General features: G+C 38.7%; 1 protein-coding gene across 1 annotated transcript in view; it reads right to left on the bottom strand.

Moving 5' to 3' along the window:
- Gcn2 (eukaryotic translation initiation factor 2 alpha kinase Gcn2) overlaps positions 1-22,568 on the bottom strand; it is a 731,408-nt gene that overhangs the window by 423,657 nt on the left and 285,183 nt on the right. The window lies entirely within an intron of this gene.

Genomic DNA, 22,568 nt, shown 5'->3' with positions numbered 1-22,568 from the left:
GTTAAGGAATATGAAACTGGAATAGGTGGATCATTTCTAATACTTAGGATGTGTCCAGCATGGTGGTACAGTAATTGAAATGAAATTAAAGTGTGACCAAGCTACCACACTGAGCTTGCATTTGCAATCACCAATTTTCTGTAAGAAAGAAGTGAACATTCAGAAGAAATTATCTTTACAAATGCTCTGTTTTCAGACTGATTTTGTTGTATGGAAGTGAAAGTTGTGTGGACAAAGAATATCTTATTCATGAACTGGAGGAAACAGCACAAGCAGGTAGGAACAATAGCAGGAGTGTGCTAGCAATTAGGAGCTAAAGGCTACACTTGGAACAAACCCAATGGATGAAGGTGTGCTTATAAATCAACTTCAGTGGTAAGGTCAGTCATGTAAAGTGAATTGAGGACAGGTTGCCTACAAATATAATGGACTATAAAAGGTCATAAGGGGTAAAAAAGATCAGAGGGAGATAAGGTGACAGGTCTCAATGACTTCAATACAAGAGACATGGAATTAGACAAGACGTGGCTGGTGCCAATGAAGGATTGTAGAGTCGTTTAATCAAATTACAGAGGTTTACAGGCTGAAAGCTGAAAATGTAGTATTTCTACTTTTCACAGCAAAAAATATCAGAAATATTTTTCAGCAGATATGCGAAGTAGCTTATCCTATTATAAAATGAACAAAAACAACATAAAATTCTCTCTCCCCACACGTTAAAAAAAAAAATGAAATATTGTGGAATTACACATTCAAAAATCACCCATATAAGAGTCTTGTCCATATCTGTTGAATGTGAAGGAATATCATAATAGTTTGTAATGTAGTTTTCTTCCTAGTGTGCATTCTACTCAAATGTCAACATTCATGGTCATTCCAGCAGATTCGGACAAAATGACAAAAATTACACCAAAAGTGGAGCTGATCATTTCATCCCTCATGGGGAATGAAAATTAACGAGAAAGACAGCAAAACTATCATTTTCACAAGAGGATCAAGGAATGGAAGAGGAGGTGTAACTGTTCAGGTGTAGCCACTGGAGGTATTAAGAACATTTCAGTATATTGGGAGTGCGATATCAGAAGATGGAAGAATGACACAAAAGATCAGCACAAGAGAGCAGGTAGCTGGAAGGTTTTACCAGAGTGTAAGAGGAATGTAATGGAGTACCAAAGTTCCAATTCAATGCAAGAAAATTATATACAACAACTACTTTCTACCAATCTCGATGCATGTGACTGAAACTTGGATAATGGCCAAAGCAGAGGAAAGTAAAATCCAGGCAAAGTGAGATTAAATTCCTAAGAAGTATGCCGACCAAGAAAACACGGGACCTGGTAAGAAATACGGTAATACAAGAAACACTAGGTGTATGCAGAGTGGGAGAGAGAGTGGAACGATCAAGAATGAGGTGGTATGAGCATGCAAAAAAAGAATGGGAAGAAATAAGGATCCTGAAGTCGATGCTTGAACTGGAGGTTAAAGGTAAAAGGCTGACAGACCCAGGAAACTGCAGAAAAATAAAACTGAACAAGACCTAAGGAAGGGTGTGGCAAACTTCCAAGATATCTCTGATGAAGAATGGTGGAAAGACAGGCAAAGATGGAGATCAATGATCCAAACCCCAATCAAAATCAATTTAGACAAGGGGAAAGAAGAAGAATGATGATGATGATGATGATGATGATGATGATGATGATGATGATGATGCCGCCTCATCCGAGAACAAAAAATTCAATATCAGCTGAAATTTTGAAATTTACAGACAAAATGATGACTTTATGTGTATTATATTTATATACTATTGGACACAATATCTCTTTTACAATCATTTTTTGCTGAGTACAGGATTTCAAACTCCCTAGATTTCGATTGCAGTAGTGGTTAAGAGACAACCTAGCATGTTAACTTCACATACATTAACACTAAGTAATCCATATTCCATACTCTGATAGTCTATGAGAGAAATGTGATTCTCAGTTCTCTATGGAAATGGCCACCAGTGCTCCCTCACTAAGATGTTGATAAAATTCCATCAATACCTGTGTATACTAAAGGAACCACAGGAAAACTCTTACATTTTTCCATCTATGCTTCCCAAGGAAATGTAAACAAACGACGCCATGTTCAGAAAACTGCGACAAGTGTCTGCGGGCAAGGAAGTCTGTGATGTCATCATAACCCATGCAAATAGCCGGTTTCAATTTACAAATCATCTCAAAGTGTCAACTCTGGTGATGCCATCAAATTTTTCTTCCTTCAAATCAGATTTACCTGAGAAAGAGCTAAATGACTGTGTACGACGACTTTTCCCTACTTTGACAAAGAAAAACTACAAACTGAACTATCTGTTTCATACTCCAGAGAAGAATTCAGATCACTGTCTGGTGCTATCCAGCTGCTTCAGTTCATTATCTCGAACAATCTTCAGTCACCACTTTCAGAATTAACACAACTTCTTCGCATTGCAGCAACTCTGCCAACTACCACGAGTGAACCAGAAAGGTGTTTCTCAGCCATGAAGAGGATAAAAACGTACCTCCGCAGCACTATGAGTGAAGAAAGACTGATAGCTCTGACAATGCTGTCAATGGAAACTACTTTGATGAGAAATAATTACTGTATACCAAATTTCAATGAGAAGGTTATCAACATATTTTCAACCTACAAGTCTCGCCGAATGCAGTTCAATAAGAAGTTATTATATTAATAAAACCAACCTTTCCAATACACAATAGTCCTTTATATTTAGGATAAAACCATTTAATTACAAGTAGGACATGTTTCGCTCAATCTTAGTGAGCATCATCAGCTATAGATAACCTAATCCATGGTGGGTCAGGGCCCTGATCCTGGTATATATAACGAAAAAACGTCTAATATACATTGATAAAACATGAATTTTAACAATTTAAAAATAATCAATAAGATTATATCATGTTTATTAAAACAAATATTGATCATTAAAATTGCTTAAAATGTAAGCGGAATGAATAACATGAAATGTTACTATAGTATGTAGTGATTAAATGTTCGTATAAATCAATGACCATAATAATCTTCGCTCAATTGCATTAGACTGTTTATGATTTAAAACAGTTATTCACATAAGGGTGAGCTCTTGTAATGAACTATGATGTTTTTTAAAATAAACATGATGAGGAATGCTAAAATCACATATATTGGCATTCGTACAACACACGTAGCAGCAAGTCAGTGACCATCAAACCTCAGTAAACAACCAAGGGACTAATTCTCCCCCTCAATTAACACACGGGATACACCCGATTTATATTATTTCACCTACGAGATCAGTAGTTCTCCATTTGAAGCCCAATATCAACACACTACTACACAAAATATAATAATGTTTGAAACAATGTGAGGAAGTCCCATGAGGTTATTTACGCAGATCCAGACAACGTTTTTATCATCAGTGCAGATCATTTTTCAACCAATATATGTGATTTTAGCATTCCTCATCATGTTTATTTTAAAAAACAACATCATATTCATTACAAGAGCTCACCCTTAGTGAATAACTGTTTTTAATCATAAACAGTCTAATGCAATTGAGCGAAGATTATTATGGTCATTGATTTATACGAACATTTAATCACTACATACTATAGTAACATTTCATGTCATTCATTCCACTTACATTTTAAGCAATTTTAATGATCAATATTTGTTTTAATAGACATAATATAATCTTATTGATTATTTTTAAATTGTTAAAATTTGTATCTTATCAATGTATATTAGACGTTTTTTCGTTATATATACCAGGATCAGGGCCCTGACCCACCATGGATTATGTTATCTATAGCTGATGATGCTCACTAAGATTGAGCAAAACATGTCCTACTTGTAATTAAATGGTTTTATCCTAAATATAAAGGACTATTGTATATTGGAAAGGTGGTTTTATTAATATAATAACTTATTCTGAAATCCAATACGGTTTCATAATGAGATTTATAACTTGGAATGCAGTTCATTTATAAATAAGATAAAATTCAGTAATTATACATGCAGTCCCCCCTAGTGTTAAATGCACGAGCCGCCACTGATAGTAATACTGAGGTATTGCATAATTCGGCCTTAATCAATAGATCTAACCCTTATTCCAAATCGGATGTGTATAGGTTTAGAAGTAACGACTGTGAGTGCACATATCTGGGTCAAACAGGACGCAACTTTAAAATTAGATATACAGAACATACTAATGCCATAAAATATAACAAGTTTTCCACTGTAGGCCAGCATATGCATGCTCTAAAGCATAAATTCACAACTATAGAGTGTGACATTGAGGTCCTGGTGAACTTAGAAAAAGGAAGTTTGCTTGATGTTATGGAATGTTGCTATATATACACTTAGATCAATACTCCAATCCAAACCTGAATTTAAATGAGATTTGTGGAAAATCATACATTTTATTTGAGTTTCTTATTGCGTTTTTTAAAAATGTACAGGTCCCATTCAATAGTTCGGTGCTTTGTATTATGCGTAATAGCTTTGCAAGTTGCTTCTTATGTCCACGCCCTCCAGAGCCCCACCATATTGCCACTCCTCATTTGCTCCTCCCACTCGCCCCAACTCCTCCTCTTCGATCCCAACCCGCCTTTGGGCACTTGAACTGTATCACATCGCTGCTTGTTGTGCTTCATCGCGCTTCACATAGTCAATGACCTTTTGAAGCGAGTCACATACAAGCAAATACGCAATAGGACACAACTTTATATCTTGCCTCTCGGTGCAGTGTTAATTTTTTTTTTTTTTTAATTTCTATTGGCTTTACGTCGCACCAACACAGATAAGTCTTATGACGACGATGGGACAGGAAAGGGCTGGGACTGGGAAGGAAGCGGTCATGGCCTTAAGGTACAGCCTTTCCTGGTGTGAAAATGGGAAACCACGGAAAACCATCTTCAGGAATGCCAATAGTGGGGTTCAAACCCACTATCTGCCGAATACTGGATACTGGACGCACTTAAGCGACTGCAGCTATCGAGCTCGGTGCAGTGTTAATTATAGCATATGCTGTTATTTACAGGTCCGCATTGAACGTTGTTCTTGATAACTGCTTCATTCAACAACACTGTCAAAGGGACACTGTAGATTTTTATGGAACTTATTTTACTACGATTCTACGTGATGTTTTATGAAGTGCAAACAATTAGGCACTAATAGTTTTCAAGACTATTTCCGTTTTATATTCTGTTGTTCTATTTTGAATTCATCTATATTATAACTGACCAAACCCGTTTACATATGTTTTATTAGTTTGTTGCATAAGACCCGCAAGTTTTTGACTTGTTGAAACATAAGGATGGACAAACAGACTACACTTTTTTACACAGTTTCTTTGTTATTAATATGATTTTAAATGTGATGAAGTTGGTCTTGATTAACTTATACGATTGCCAATTTTTCTAAAAACCTCTGTTCAGCTGATAATGATGCAGTATAGCTCCAGACTAGTAGCGAATGAAATCATAATATGTTGTAATTATATCTACACAACGAAATTGTAAGGTACTGAATAAGGTGGACCCGAAAACTTTTAATAAAAACGTTGTTGCTCTGTATAGGAAAGGAGTGTTCCCTGCTTCGACTAGCGGCGTAACCGCAAGGTAAACACAGCCAGTGCCTGCGCCCCATATTCCCTCAGTCGTGTTTGCCTTGTAATAGTGTGTGGAGTGTAGCCTCATGGTGTACGTGACAACATAATGGCACAAAGACACCATTTGGACCCCGTTTTGCACAGTAGAATACTCGGCCGTCTGGAAGCAGGCCAGACACAGACCGAAGTCGCCGTATCCTTGAATGTGCCACAGTGTGTCATTTCCAGGCTTTGAAGAAGATTTTGAGACACAGGAGACGTTAGTCGTAGGCCAGTACCAGGTCGACCAGGAGTAACCACCCCACAGCAGGACCGATATCTGGCCTTAACCACCCGACAAAATCGGAGTGCACCTGCAAGACAATTGTCGGTGGAGCTTGCAGCCGTCTCAGGGGTTGCCGTTTCCTGGCAAACTGTGTACCAGAGGCTCAGAACAGCAGAGCTATTTGTTCGACGCCTAGCGGTGTGCATCCTGCTCACTCCAGCATGGAGACGACCCCGTTTACTGTGGAGCCATCAACATCGAAACTGGACCATGAATGAATGGAGGCATGTGCTCTTCACATATGAATCCCGCTTCAGTTTGCAGAACGACTCCCATCACACATTAATCTGGAGAGAACCGGGTAGCCGATACAACCACAGGAACATCGTGGAGCGGGACCAGTATGGTGGTGGTGGTGGTGGTGGTGGTGGTGGTGGTGGTGGCGTCATGGTGTGAGGAGGCATCACGTTGAATGGCCGTACGGACCTGCACATCTTCATGGGTGGTCCTAGGAACACTTAACGCTCGGAGATACAGGGATGAGGTACCGAGACCACATGTTCGACTCTTCAAAGGTGCGGATGGTCCAGACTTCCTCTTAATGGACGATAATGCGTGACCGCACCATGCTGCTCTGGTGGATGAATTTCTGGCTGGGGAAGACATTCATCGCATGGACTGGCCAGCGAGGTCTGCGGATCTGAATCCTATAGAACATGCCTGGGATGCATTGGGGAGGTGAACTGCATCCCATCAGCCTCCATCAAGGATCCTCCAAGACCTTCGCACTGCCCCTGCCCTTTCGGAGGAATGGGATTGACTGCCAAAAGAGCTCTTGGACCATCTGATAGAGAGCATGCCACATCGCTACGAAGCATGTGTGGCTGTTAGGGGTAACCATACACCCTATTAACAACATATTTTGTTGTGGAAGACACTGCAAAGTTTTGTTAGTTGCTGTCAAAGGTGTACCTTAACTATCAGAACCTTTCTGACACTGTTTTTTGGACAAGTTATGTGACATACGGTGTGTGATTCAGCTTCCGTTTGTTCAGCAATCCGTCTGACATTCCTATCAGGCGGTATGGAAGGAAAGCTTATATGTGATAATTTACAGAAGGTAGAAATATTCAGTCAGGAGTATGTTAAGATAGTTGGGTACAAGGACAACGTCCAGGTTGAAGAGGTGACTGATAATGGCAAATACTGAAATTTAAGCTTGACAATGAAGATATCATCGAAAAGCTACCAAAGTTGAAAGCTAGAAAAGCAGATGGGGTTAATAAGATTTCAGGGGGTATACTAAAGGCAATGGATTGGGATATTGTGCCATATCTGAAATACGTATTTGATTATTGTTTGCATGAAAGAGCTATACCAAATGAAGAGTTGCAATAATAGTACCAATGTACAAAGGAAAGGGTGATAAACATAAAGCAGGTGATTACAGGCCAGTCAGCTAGACATGCATTGCTTGTAAGCTCTGGGAAAGCATTCTTTCAGATAATATTAAAGATGTTTGCAAAATTACTAACTGGTTTGCTGGAAGGCAGTTTGGGTTTAGGAAAAGTTATTCTAGTGGCTTTTTGCAGATGATGATGTACTGTATAAAGTACAAATAAGTTACAGAACTGAGAGCAACTACGAAAAAGACCACAACAATGTTATGAGGTGGACAGCAGACAAAGCTGATGTAAAATAATATTGTACGTTTTACTGAGAAGAGAACTCCTCTCCATTTCAATTACATTGTTGTTGGGGTGATAGTAACTCATGGGGATCACTGCAAGTACTTAAGTGTTAATATAAGAAAAGATCATGGGTTAATAACTTTAACAAAATAATAAATAAAGGTTAGAGATCTCTTCATATAGTTATGAGAGTACTGAGGGGTTGTAGTAAAGCTGTAAAAGACAGAGCATGTAAGTCTCTGGTAAGACACCAATTATGGGATGGTTAGTGTGTATGGGACCCACACCAGAATTACTTGATACATAAACTTGAAAAGATCCCAAGAAAAGCGGTACAAATTTTTCTGATGACTTCCGACAATAATAATTGTGAGTTGTCATTAACACAAGAACCACGGCTGGGTCATTTGTGACCCAGCTGTTAGTTCTTTCTTCCCTATCTTCTATGTGTCTACCTGGAGTGCTAGATTTTTATGACTTTTCATTAATAAGGGACTTTAACAACCACACATAATTTTAGTTTTCAGGGGGGCAACCCCCTGTTAAAAATCCAGATTTAGTTACTACCGCGGCTGGGTCAGATTTGACCCGTCATTGATAATTATGTGTTAGCATCTGTTCTTCCATTTAGCCTCTTATACTTTTAGTCCGTCTGTCACCAGGATTCTCCAAGCATATATACTGTGCCCAAGCCGCAACATCGCATTGGCTGCGGAGGAAGAGGTACGAAACCGTTTAGTCACATGTGAACAAGCGTGCAGTAAGGACACTACTCACGCTTTGTTGTGCAATAGGTTAGTTTTGCAGTATCGGTGTGTAGATAGTATGCGAGTAGTTAAAAGTGGCCGCACGTCAACGACTTACTTCTTCTTCTTAATCTGCTTACCCTACAGGGTTGGCTTTTCCCTCGGACTCAGCAAAAGATCCCACCTCTACGCCTCAAGGGCAGTGTCCTGGAGCTTCAGACTCTAGGTCGGGGGATACAACTGGTGAGGATAACCAGTACATCACCCAGGCGGCCTCACCTGCTATGCTGAATAGGGGCCTTGGTGGGGGATGGGATGATTGGAAGGGAGAGACAAGGAAGAGGGAAGGAACCGGCCGTGGCCTTAAGTTAGGTACCATCCTGGCATTTGCCTGGAGGAGAAGTGGGAAACCACGGAAAACCACTTCTAGGATGGCTGAGGTGGGAATCGAACCCACCTCTACTCACCTGACCTCCCGAGGCTGAGTGGACCCCATTCCAGCCCTCGTACCACTTTTCAAATTTCGTGGCATCGAACCCGGGCCTCTGGGGGTGGCAGCTAATCACACTAACCACTACACCACGGAGGCGGACCAACGACTTACTACTGAACAAAATATTATTGATGCCATAAATGACATAGATAGATAGATAGATAGATAGATAAAGAATGGGTGAGCCCTGCCTTACCAGGGCTCCACACGTAGGTCTGTGAAGACCCTTTGTGTCCCTTAAACGGGTTTGCCTAGTCCAGCGCTAGTGCTCCTAAAAAGGATACCAGTGTCCAGATGTTGGCATTCCCGACGTCTTCCAGGCTCACGAAATGTGAGCCAAGGTATCGATGTCTAGTGCTTGCAAGAGCCTCGCACTGACATAACACATGCGCGGAGGTCTCTTCCTCCCTACTGCATCTTCTACACATCGGATCCTGACTGATTTTCATGATGTGTAGGTGTCTCTGTAAGGTATTGTGGCCTGTCGACAGTCCAACTACCATTCGCATTCTGGTCCTATTCAAATTTATCAGGACCTTTTTATAACTTTCGCTAGGCCCTTTGATAAGTTCACGTGCCTGCCTTGCTATGGTTAACCACTTCCAAATGTCTAAGTGAGCCTGCTTTGTCCACTGGGATATTACCAGTTTCACGCTTCGGAGTGACACTCCCAGGAAGGGCTCTGGTCCTATGAAAGGACCTTTTGAGCCTTGTTTCGCTAGTTTGTCAGCTTCTTCATTTCCACTGATACCTGTGTGCCCAGGGACCCATAATAGGGTAACTGAGCCATAAATGACATTTCCGATGAGGATCTGAAGGGGAACCCATGGATTTTTCGTCTGATGAAGGATCACAGCTCGTACCTTCAGATTCGTCATCAGAAGATGATGTCGTGCCATTTGAAGCTGTAGCATATCCTGATAGAGCAAGTATGCATTTCTAAACTTTCATTTCGCAACGTATAGATTATAATTTACATACTTTGCAAATTTCAGGCCTAAAAATATTTAGTTTACAATTTCTTTATCACTGTGATTTTTATGTTCGGGCTATTAGGTTCATATAGCCCGGTGCAATTTTACTTGTAAATATAATTTTCGAGTGGAAAAACTAACAAAAACTTTAACATTGTACTAATAAACTCTTGCAATGCCAGGGACTTCTCGCGGTCGTCAAAGGGTGCGTGGCCAGGAGCACTGTTCAGTTCCTACAATGGGAGAAGAGGCCATCGCTAACGGTCAAGGAATTGTACAATTTGATGATAACGGAGAGGATGCAGCATCAGTGAAACGAGGCAGGTTTTGTGTTGAGAGCCTGAATCAGCTTCCAGCAGGTACAGAAATTTTATCTCCAGATGGTACGACCTGGAAAGTTGGGGTAATTGGTGTTGTTACAGCTGATAGACGTGGAGCTCAAATTGTGTTCAGAGATCACACTGGACCTACTGCACATGCTAAACGTAATGTGAATGAGACTTGCGCAAGTGCTTGGCAACTTATGATCACGGACAAGATTTTGAAACACATTGTGACATGAACTGAGACAGACGCACATAGTGTACTGTTGTCAGATGACTGGTGTCTTAAGATTGACGAGATGGAAGCCTTTCTTGCTATATTGTACATTCGCGGTGCTATAGGAGCTAAAGGCTTAGAACTGGACTCACTGTGGTCAGAGAAGTGGGGCAATCCTATTGTAAAATCAACAATGGTTTGTGATAGATTCAGAGAAATAATGCGATTCTTGAGATTTGACGTTAAATCTACAAGGTCAGAAAGACTAAAAGAAGCAAAATTTGCATTGGTATCCCAAATCTGATATGCCTTCATTGCACGTTCCCAATGCAGCTTTGTACCTGGAGCATATGTAACTGTTGACAAGCAGCTCTTCCCTTCGAAATGCCGCTGTAAATTTACGCAGTTTATGGCCTCGAAACCAGACAAATATGGGCAGAAGTATTGGATGCTGGTAGAGGAAGACTCCAAATATGTCGTGAACACTTTCCCGTATCTCGGAAAAGATTAATAATCACAAAAAAGAGGAGTGGGTCATAAGTGACCCTGCCGCGGTTCTAGGGGGTATACAGATCGCCGCCGTTCTAGTGTTAAAGTTAAAAATGAATGTTCATTGAGTGCTATACTGGAAAGCAATAAAGGAAGAAACTGTTCAAACTTGAGCAATGTTATCCTCTAATTCAAATGAGTAAACAAAACTTCCAAGCATTCATGGCTATAAATCACATTTTTTTGCAAAGTAATGTTTTTTTTTTTTGTTTTTTTCAGTCTTCCTTCCTCAGTAAGGATACTGGAACTATTAATGGTCCAGTTATTTAACTACACTAAGGTTACCAAATCTTTTCCTCACACAAACTGGAGCACTTATCGCACATACACCCTACTGTACGGCGCACGAGCACCAATGATCAAGTCTTAATTATTGTCTGACATTCGTTTTTGCAGTACCAGGTATATTTCTCACTGGAATGCCTGTTTGAGGACACTGATGTTAGTTTTAATATTATTATAAAACTCTTTGCATTCCAAATCAAAATTTACTTTAAAGTGACGCAAGGATTGGACTGCCTTCTCATCCATCCTATTCCTATCAGACGACCAGACAATCTGCATAATGGAGAACACACTTTCTACTGGAAATTATATTCCAGGTAGAGTGCAAACAAACCAAGCTAATAATAATATTACTGATTTTTATGTCCCACTAACTACTTTTAAGGTTTTCCAGAGGCGCCAAGGTGCTGGAATTTTGGCCCTCAGGAGTTATCTACCGACACGAGGCTGATGTATTTGATCACCTTCAAGTGCCACCGGATTGAGTCAGGATCGAACCTGTCAAGTTGGGGGTCAGAAGGCCAGCGCCTCAACCTTCTGAACCACTCAGCCTGGCTAAAAACTAAAGCTAATTTCATGAAATATCTGCAGATTGCAGTTTGAAACTAATTTTGCAGGAATATTCTGCTATTAAAGTGTTTGAATACAATGACATGTTTCTTCCTCTAGTTCAATATCTTGCTTTGAGGTTCCAAGATGGTTGATAACAAAATTTCCAATCCGTGATACCTCATCAAACAACAGCTCATCACTTTTTATTTTAGACTGTAAATGTCTCACTTTAGCATTTACAAGTGCTGCTGATTTTGCAATTTCAGGCCACCTATTTCATTTTCTTTTATCCAACTGAAAGACTACCGTACTGCTTTAATGTTACCTGCCCACATTTCAACGTACTCTACGAATCTTGAAAAACAAAGACCCACTTCTTTCTTGAATGCATTCATATTGGTACTTCCATTTTCTTCAAGAATTTTATTCATTTCTTTAGCTTGCTTGCATATGAATTGGTTTTCCTTTCTAGCCTCCAAGTTATGCGCGAGTCCAAGTTCACAAGCTACTTCCGTTGCAGTAATGTTAGTCTTCTCTATTTTCATTATTGTTTGGTTCAAGAAATGCAGTTGAACACAAACAAACCAGAAGTATATTTCTGCAGAATCATTCTCAAAACTCCTTAATAACTGATGGGTACTGTTCTTGTGAATAAAAATAGAATTTTGAAGCCTTGGAACACATCTGGAATCCCCTCTAAGGGAAGAAAAAGAGACAGAAATCTTGTGCTTCCATCATAAAATCTTACAGTACTTGATGTTCACAAATTCAAAGAATGACTTCAACTCTGTGGCATGTACTGTATATGTTGTAACCAAGGTTGAAGTTTACAGAACACAACTTTATTTGCTTCACTTTATGATATTTACACAAATAACTGAAATTTATTTTGAAGCAAAAAGGAATATTGAATCTTGAGAAAAGTCTGTCTTTATACAATATGTACAGGTTTGCAGTCTTTATATACACTTCTATCTCGAAAAGATAGTCTTCGTGAATTGACACGTTGATAGTCGAGAACTATCTGGCACACTAACATAAATGTTTATGAGAGTCCTTGTTTGTTGAAGTGCCTGAATTCCTAAAAAGCAAGTTCAATTGATTGAAGAAATTCCACCTAGCGAAACTAAGGGAGCTTGCATATATTAGGGAATGAAAATGGCTTGTAAAAGAATTACGGAACATAGGCAGCGGAAACAGGTAAGGGAGCGGTGACCAGAGGTGAAACCTCGTACTGCCAGAAATTCAGTCCACCTGGTCGAAGCACATTTTCAAGAGGAGTAGCCTCCGTGCTCGACGTAGGGTGTATTCTGGAGCTGGACACCGGGGCAAGTGGGCAAGTGAGCAGACAGGGAGCTCCTATTTATGGTACACTCGATGGTCAGGCACGCGCACTGAGGGCTGCGCGTCGAAGCTAGCAGAATGATACACAGGCGCGCGTGCAGCTGGCTGACGGAGCGAGAAGGGAGCGCCGGACATACAACAGTATATATGTAGAAGTACTTGTATGCCTTCAACGATAAAACTTATAAATAGCACGTATCAACTGCTGTTTAAAGACAATGACATACTGTGTGTACAGTACAACTAATACCCAAATTTCTCTTCCAAATTCATGGCTCAACTAATGGTACACATTATTTTCTCCTCTTCTTTTCATTCCAATAATATTTGTGTTCCAGTTATTAGGACAGAAACCAATAAATTTCTGCCCAAGTTAAAATTTCTTTATCACTGATATTTACAAACTAATTATGTACTTGATATTTCTGAAGTTTCTCCAGGAAGAGACTTGAAGCCCAGAAGTTCCACTTTCACCCTTTCCAAGGACAGAAAGCACCTTACTAACACTGGAAATATTTTTGAGTCCTTCATACTAGATGAATCAATAGACGCTGTTATAAAACTAACTTTCTTTCAAGTTTTCCCTGAATACATTGAGCAATGCATATCACTGTTTCATATTAAGTACATGCAAAACTAAACTTTGCGTATAACAGCTACGAAATTAGTTTCAAACTGCAATCTGCTGATTTGAAACTGAAATTATAACACACTGAGTGATGAACGAAAGTAGCTTCTCTAGCAGCTGCTATTCATACAGCAGGTCAGCGTTTTCAGTTCTTCACATGATTTGTAATAACAGAGCGTTCACTTTGTGCCTCAATGAGAATAGTAGAATTAGTGAATATAAAAAGGTTCAGTATTAAAGTGGATAAATTCATCTCAGAATATCCTGTGTCAATGGTAAAATTCTGAAATTTGTATACACAAAATCAATGTATTAAAATTTCATGTATTTTCTCACTGCTTTTGTTACAGGACCATTTTGTAGCGTATAGGGAGAATCTTCCAGCATTTGTTAATGTTTTTGGAGTATGTACTGTATATTGTATATTTATACAGTAGTGGATATTCCAATACACAGCATCATGTACACACAGGATATAAAATGCCTGGAAGCAATGGAAATGTGGTTATGGAGGAGTATGCTGAAAGTAAGTTGGACAGAAAAATAGGGTCCTTAAGGAAATAGATGAAACAACAGAATTGATCAACATGAAGTGCTCATGCGCCGATGACGGTCATGTCAGAATATATATATTCATTCATTCATATCCTAAAGGCAAGGCCTTGTCACTGCAACCACATTTTTCTCTCCTCTGCTGAGCGTTTCAGGTCAACATATTTTTTCAAATTCAGCCTGTCCATCACAGAATCCAGATACTTCTTCCTCGGCCCTCCTCTTCCCTTCTTACCCAGAACTTTTCCTTCCAGCATAGTCGTGAAGAATGTGTTATGTCGAAGTGTGTGGCCAAGGCATTTGGTTTTCCTCTTTTCAACAGTGTTGATCAATTCCCTTGTTTCATCTATTTCTTTAAGGACCCTATTGTTTGACATTTTCTCTGTCCAACTTATGTTCAGCAGACTCCCCCATATCTACATTTCAATTGTTTCCAGGAGTTTTATATCCTGTTTTGCTAAGACCCATGTTTTGCAACCATACAACAAAACACTCCACACAAGCATTCTGGCAAATTCTTTCCTAATTTCAATGTTAATGTTCCTGCTTGTCAGAAGGTGTTTCTTGTTAATGAAGGCTTGTTTAGATAGCGAAATCCTCCTCCTGATTTCTGTGGTGCACCTGTCATCCTGAGTGATAATGCTTCCCAAGTAGCAAAATTGACTTACTTGTTGTACAGTTTCATCACCTATCTTAATGTTTATTGGTATCTCCTCAAGAATACACAGGGTGTACCAAAACTCGACGGCAAGAATTTAGGAATGGATTACTCACATAGAAAGAAGAAAAGTCTATGACAACATGGGTCCAGAAACATATACTTACACATTTATTCAAACTTTTGCACATTTACACTGTATGTCTGTAACAGCAGCTGAAACACTTTGAGCATGTATCAGAGGAAATTTTCAAAGTGACGACCTTCAGCTTGAATACAAGCCTCCACTCATCATCGCATGGAGTTATGCACGCGATCAAAAATGTTGATATAGTGCGTAATGCCTGACAGGTTGTCACAATGCGCTCGCGTAAAGTTGCTTCATCAGGAACAGGAGTCGCATACACAAGAGACTTAACGTGACCCCACCGGTAAAAGACCAGGGGGTTCAAGTCAGGAGAGCGTGGTGGGCAAGCAATCGGTCCTCCTCTACCTATCCAGTGCTCAGGAAAATAGGTATGCAGGTACCTGCGGGCAGGTAGACTGAAATGTGCTGGAGCACCATCATGCATGAAAAATATTTGTACATGGGATGCAAGTGGCATGTCTTCCAAGTAATCAGGCAAAGCAGTACGCAAGAAATTCATGTAGTTCTGTCCAGTAAGCCTATTTGGATGAACGTATGGTCCCAACAAGGAATCGCCAACAATGCCTGCCCAGATGTTAATGGCGAATCTCTGTTGATGAGAAGATTGGATGATTGCATGAGGATCTGTATCACTCCACACGTGTTGATTATGGAAATTCTGTATTCCATTTCTTGGGAATGTCGCTTCATCTGTGAACAACACAGAAGCTGCGAAGTTAGGCATCATGCCGCATAGGAACCACCGGCAGAACGTTACTCTTGCAGGATAATCCGCACAAGACAAGGCTTTTACACGCTGCAGATGATACGGACACAACAGGTTTTCTCGTAGCAGTCTCCTGATGTGCGAGAGCTAAGGTATTTTAAGATTCACAACAGATTCATTCACAACATGATTACTTATGTAACAACTGTACCCGGTGTCTCGAATTTTTTTTGCAGCAAACAGGACATGTAAATTATTACTACCATTAATTTGTGTCACGAAGTTTGGAAAAATCTGTAAGTATACGTTTCCGGACCCATGTTGTCATAACTTTTTTTTCTTCTCTCTATGGGAGGAATCCATTCCTAAATTTTTGCCGTCGAGTTTTGGTACACCCTGTATATAGTTATTTTAAATAAATGAAGAAGTTATTGGAGAACCTACAAGAAGTTCTCCCTGTTAAATTGTTTTAGAGGGTTAGGCAAGGCCCGTAGTGGATATTCCAATACACAGTTTCATGTACAAGCCCTTTGGGAGAGAAGAGAACATTTGAGCAGTTAATCATTTTATTTGTATTTTAATAATATTTCATTGATGCCCAAACATGGGGCAAGTATAGTAAGTGTGCCAAGATGAGAATTTGTGTTTCAACACCTAAAAATTTTAGGTGTAAAAATGTTTGTGTCTGTATGTCATCCTGTTTGAAACCTAAATTTTGAGACATGGTATAGTCGCATGCGATTAAAAACATTAGACAATCAAGTTCTTCCCTCCATAACAAACTGTTCAAATTGTTCTCTATCTGTATTCAAATTTTATCGGCTAACATGATCTGAGATATCCTAATTCCTATTGGTTTAAATTTAATTTCTTGACCTTGGGGCAGCCATGAAACTGTATGTTGCCTCGCTTGGTTTGGCATCCTTACCTGGGAGTCTGTCCAAAATGTTAGAGGCGCCAGGCCTGGCAGCCGGGATTTCCCACGGCAAGTAGGTGAAATGTGGGGGAATGTTTTCTCCTGTTTGGTTCCTTTCATCCTATCATAAGTTTAATCTTTGTCATTTGCTTTTGGTTAAGAATTTCCAGATCACTTTTGTAGCAGTGTTTAAATGATTAGGATTTGCCTGTGTGCATCAGAAATGCTGTGTGCCCTTTATTCTGTAACATGTATAAAGGGTAGCATTTTCAAGCTACAACCTTATTTCTTTTGGTGGAAGCGAATGTTTTTTACACTATTCTAAACTATGTATTAATTTAACAGTTTTTTATCACTCACTTCTTTAGAACAGGCTTAGCCTCTGTTGAAGAGGAACCTTCTGTGCCACCTAGGTGTACGACCTTGTGCCTTTATGTAATTCTAACGTGATGCAAATTTGTAAAGAATTATGTAATTATCATAGTCACTTCACGACGCTAACGTATGTACGAAAATACTTGGATTTCCTAGTGGTCATGTTGTTAAGCTCCCAGCCACCCCGTGTCTTTGCTCAGTAATTTTAACCCGATGAGTGCTACGCCCGCCTATAGACGGGCTGACGCGGCCGGTCCACCAGTGCTACGCCCGTCTATAGACGGTGCGTGAGAATTTTAATTTTTTTAGTTTCCCGGTTCACTTTCGAGTGCGGATTTGATCTCTGACATGTTCTGCCATCTGTTGGGCATTATGTAGAACTAACTGATCAGAGATTATAGCTTCGGGAAGTAACTTACACAGCTTTTTGTAGACGTCCGTGGAGTTCATCTGTGATGTAAACAAACATGGTGGAGCAACAGTCTAGTTTCTCTTGCCGCAATGTTATTTCGGATCACATAATCATTCAGTTATTAACCACAGTGGAAAGTGATGATGGAGATAATCATTTTAAGGAACTGTTAGGCGATTTTGAAAGTGAGAGTGATAGAAAGTGAGCCGAAAATATTGTATGTGAGAGAGAAACAGAGCCTCCTTCTAAACTAAAGGAGAAAGACATGGTGAGTACAAAAGGTATTTTATCGCTAATTTCGTGGCGGATAGATTACTTTTCTTCACCAAAGTTTCAAGTAACTGTGACAGGCTCTGAGGGCCAAGTCATTGATTTTTTAGAAACTTTTGTACCAGTGGAGTTGGTGCAGATTGTTGAACAAATCGGCATCACAAACAACCAGTAGAAACATTTAACTATCACCACATTCCAGGTTTGGAAAGTATATTAAAATATCAACTTATATACTTCTAAGAAGTTACATGTATTAGTTGCTTACAGATTTTAGGAAATAATATTATTTTGGGCTCTTTACTTTGATAAAGATAATGCACGCATGGGCACATAAGTGTAATTTTGTTTTCTCTCAAACTAATATTGAACATAAGTGTAGGATTTTCCATTTGCATTTAGATTTATAAACAACCAACATTTATAAACATTTTAAGCTGATCACCCCACTGATAAGTTCAAAATTGAGGCTTCTACCATTTTTTTTTACATACGAATGAAAAAACTCAGCACTGAGGTACCAAACAGTCAACTGGTAACTCAGCACTTAAAAGGTTAAGTATGTCCTCCTTTTCCAAGTCTATTCCTAATATATATATTCCACATTTTCTTTTTTTATATACGTCTTCCCTTTCCTACCCTTCATTAATACATTTTTTTGTTAAGTATTTTTGAGTTCTATGTCCTGGTGCCCCATCGCTCCAACAGGTAACGATCCCTTAACCAACTTCCAAAGTTCCCTTTCTAATTTTTAATTATGTCTTCTTGAATTTATAATTTTGTATCACCACACATTAACGAGACATTATGGTAGAAGAGTGGGGATGTTAGAGCTTGAAGTGTTGAACAAATGAGTCACATTTTTAGGCTAAGGTTCGTTGATTGTGTATTCTGCTAAATCTTGTTTGTTTCTTTCTTTCACCATGTAATCTCAGAGCTGTTGTACCTCCATAAAGATGAGCTGGAAATATTATCTGTTATGGATGTCTCGTTAATGATCCAGTCACCACTTCTATTTTAGACGAAGACAGCTGGGATGTGTTGCTACCCACAATAAATAAAATGTTACCAAGTTTAAATTTATTGTCCTATGTTTGTGGATGGTAGCCTTGCCAATTAGCTGTTACATGCTGAAGGAAGGCTGATACATTCCAAGGGTCGCTTCCAGAACTTGTTGATGTTGCAGCTTTCTGAAAATCAGTCTGGTTTGTGTGTATTCTATCTTAACTCTTTAAATGCTACAGACATTTGGCAACTTGCCACATCCATTTCCTCACATGTTAAAGTGTATCAGTAAGTTTTCTGTTAAATCTATTGAGGAAGTAATTTTACTTTTATATGTCTTGGTTAACTTTAAGGTTCATACAGTCTTTAGATTTGAGAACTGGAAAAATTCCAAAGAAAAGCAGCTTGATTTGTTCTGGGTGATTTCCAACAAAAGAGTAGTGTTACAAAAATGTTGCAAAGTTTGGGCTGGGAAGAATTGGGAGAAAGGAGACGAGCTGCTCGACTAAGTGGTATGATCCAAGCTGTCAGTGAAGAAATGGCATGGAATGACATTAGTAGACGAATAAGCTTGAGTGGTATTTTTAAAAGTAGGAAAGATCACAATATGAAGATAAAGTTGGAATTCAAGGGGCCAAACTGGGTCAAATATTAGTTTAGTGGAAGAGGAGTTAGGGATTGGAATAATTTACCAGGGGAGATGTTCAATAAATTTCCAAATTCTTTGCAACTATTTAAGAAAAGACTAGGTAAACAACAGATAGGGAATCTGCCACCTGGACAACTAAATCATGAGAAAATTTATGTAGAACTTTTCTGATATAGGCTGGAATCATACTTGGATATTCAAGTTATAATGGAACTGTGTTTTAATAGTAGTAGTAGTAGTAGTAGTAGTAGTAGTAGTAGTAGTAGTAGTAGTAAGTAGTAGTAGTTTTTTCAAGTGGGGCAATAATCAGTACTGTTTTGGAAGGTTATATTTTAAGGTGTGCATACATGGACAGTTTTTCTCTTTATTTTGGTGGTTGACCATTTGCTCTAGCCTGGTGGACTTTTTTTAAAGGTTGTGATGAGAAAGGTGTTGTATAACATGTGTAATGTTGATATAATTGTACCAATTATTCTTGTGCAATGACTCAGGAGGTCATTAACTAAATCTTATGATCAACTGTGAACTGGTTTGATTATGTAAGTAATGTTTTTAAGTCTTAGCTTCTCCTAGTAAAAATATGAAAGTTTAATTTTGGTGTTGGATTTTAATTTTATTTTAATGTTGTGCCCGTTGCATTTCCTAGACGTTTACAAAATTGCGCCGGAAGAAGGTATGGCCCACTCAAGTTAAAAAGAATAGATAATGAAGTCATGATATCGAGGTATAACAGAAGGCCATGTATAACTGGGAACGGATATATACCGGAGGCGGTGCAGAAAAGCAAAAAGTCAAGTAGATTGTTTTAAAGAAAAAAATAGAACAGAAGAGATTATTATAAAAAAAGGCACTTGAAAAATTGAATTGGCAGAGTCAAGACATGAATTGCGAACGTGCTACATATAGAATGGAATTCTACGAGATTTTGGCGAAATTCTTCAATAAGAAGAAAACGGGATAATCAATCCAAAAATATACTGTGAATAGCCAAAATACTACAGATAAGTGAGCTCGGATTAAATACGCTTACTGGAACCCGAAGAGCAAGTCCAACATTATCGCAGGGAAGAATTATACGAACTGCACAAGAAAGATAAGAACTGAAGGAAGGTTATTTTACTGGCGCAGAGGCTAAGAGGAAAATAGTTCAGAAGATTATTTAAGTTAATTCTGAAGATTTTTTCCCCGAAAAAGATAAAATATATTATACGCAATTTTAAAGAGTTAGCAATATATATCGCAGAAGAAGGATAAGAAGAGTAAAGAAAAATATTATTCTAATATGAATTTTATAACAACCATGTTCTCCTCGGGAATCTTTAACTTTGTTGGCAGCCTCACGAAGATGATGATGAACTGCTAGACGTTTAAGATGGACCGACCTGGAGAGAGGTATCATTCAGCCAGATGACCAGCCCGTGACGAGAGAGGTATTATCCAACCAGATGACCAGCCCATGAGGAGAGATGGTTATTGCCTACGAAGATCAGTTATGAACAGGAGAAGGAGTCCTGCTCAACCCTAGATCCAGACCACAAAACTAACCATGTGATGGTCAAAGAGGAACAACTGACATCGGAGTAACGAGAAACGAGCTAAGTCTTTAAAATTAGTATCGTAATTCTTAAATTATATGATTAGTTGGCATATGCTTTGGAGTTGAATAGATGTTTGAAACCATGATATTTAAGTGTGCAAGTGATAATATGCAGTGAAGTGTGAGATATTTAAGATATTACTGCTATATTAAGGCAGTATAGAACTATATATATGTCTCGCGAATGGATTGCCGTATGTGGGCAATTAAATCAGTGAAGTAGTCGAGAATACAATTTGAAATGACTTGACATAACAGCTGATCGCTAAGAGCTAACATATGTTGTAGGATATCGATAAATCTTGCATAGAATGTATTCATGGACTACGTCATAGATGGACTGCGCGTCAGAAGTGAATGATTGTAATTAGGTACTCCTTGTAGAGCGATATTGTGGTAATAGAAACTTATATGAGGTTATGCATCGTAATTTTATTGAGAAGAGTTAAGTATGGAAAACACATAGTGACATATTTATCAAAGCAATATGTTAGTAATTGCAACGTTTGTGTTGAAGGTTATGTTAAATAGGAAGTAATATTGAATAGTTGTGATGATAGTAATGGATTGTCAAACGATGTAATAAGAAGGTATATCAAGTTATATGAAGAATTACATTATGATTTATGGTAAATGCAAGGTATATATATATATGTTGAAGGAAGTTAAATGTCACATGTGGAAGGTATGAATCTAATGAAACGATGCAAATAAATAAAAGGAAGTACACCGCGGGAGTAACCAGAATTAAGGTATGCATATTGAATATTGATATTTAATTGGGATTTAGATGGTGATGTAGTGTCAAGATAGCTGTTTGCCGGGCTGAGTGGCTCAGACGGTTAAGGCGCTGGCCTTCTAACCCCAACTTGGCAGGTTCGATCCTGGCTCAGTCCGGTGGTATTTGAAGGTGCTCAAATACGACAGCCCCGTGTCGGTAGATTTACTGGCACGTAAAAGAACTCCTGCGGGACTAAATTCCGGCACCTCAGCGTCTCCGAAGACCTTAAAAAGTAGTTAGTGGGACGTAAAACAAATAACATTATTATTAGATAGCTGTTATGTAGGAAGTATATGAGTTCTGTGACACATTCTCGAATCGTATAAATGCCAGATATAAGACATAGTATACATATGCGGTAGTGTAATCGCAAAGCATTATACTGAAATGTTCATCTTCACACTGCATGAACGAATTAAATAACTTGCACAGTAGGATTATGATTAGTATATGACGGATTTAAGCATATCAAGCCATACATATATAAATTAAGAATTATGTGGATAGAATAGGAAGATTATTATTTTTAAACAACGTATATTTGAATTTGATTTTTATGAAAGGTTAATATATAGGAAGATGATACATTAGGAGCTGGATTTAGCAGGCATTAGGGATGTAAAGCCTTAGCACATGAATCGTTACTGATTTATATCTGAGAATGAACCCGAATCGAGTTCAGATTTTTGTTTGTTTTTAATGGTGATATAATTATGAGAAGAGGCTTTGAAATGTTATTACAATATAATAATTGCAATTGGATAACGCATTCCAGTGATACATAGGATGTCCCAAGGATAATT

Source organism: Anabrus simplex, chromosome 2, assembly GCF_040414725.1.
Source record: "Anabrus simplex isolate iqAnaSimp1 chromosome 2, ASM4041472v1, whole genome shotgun sequence".
Classification (NCBI taxonomy): domain Eukaryota; kingdom Metazoa; phylum Arthropoda; class Insecta; order Orthoptera; family Tettigoniidae; genus Anabrus; species Anabrus simplex.
The sequence above is the reverse complement of the archived record's forward strand: the minus strand, read 5'-3'. Positions and strand labels throughout refer to the sequence as shown.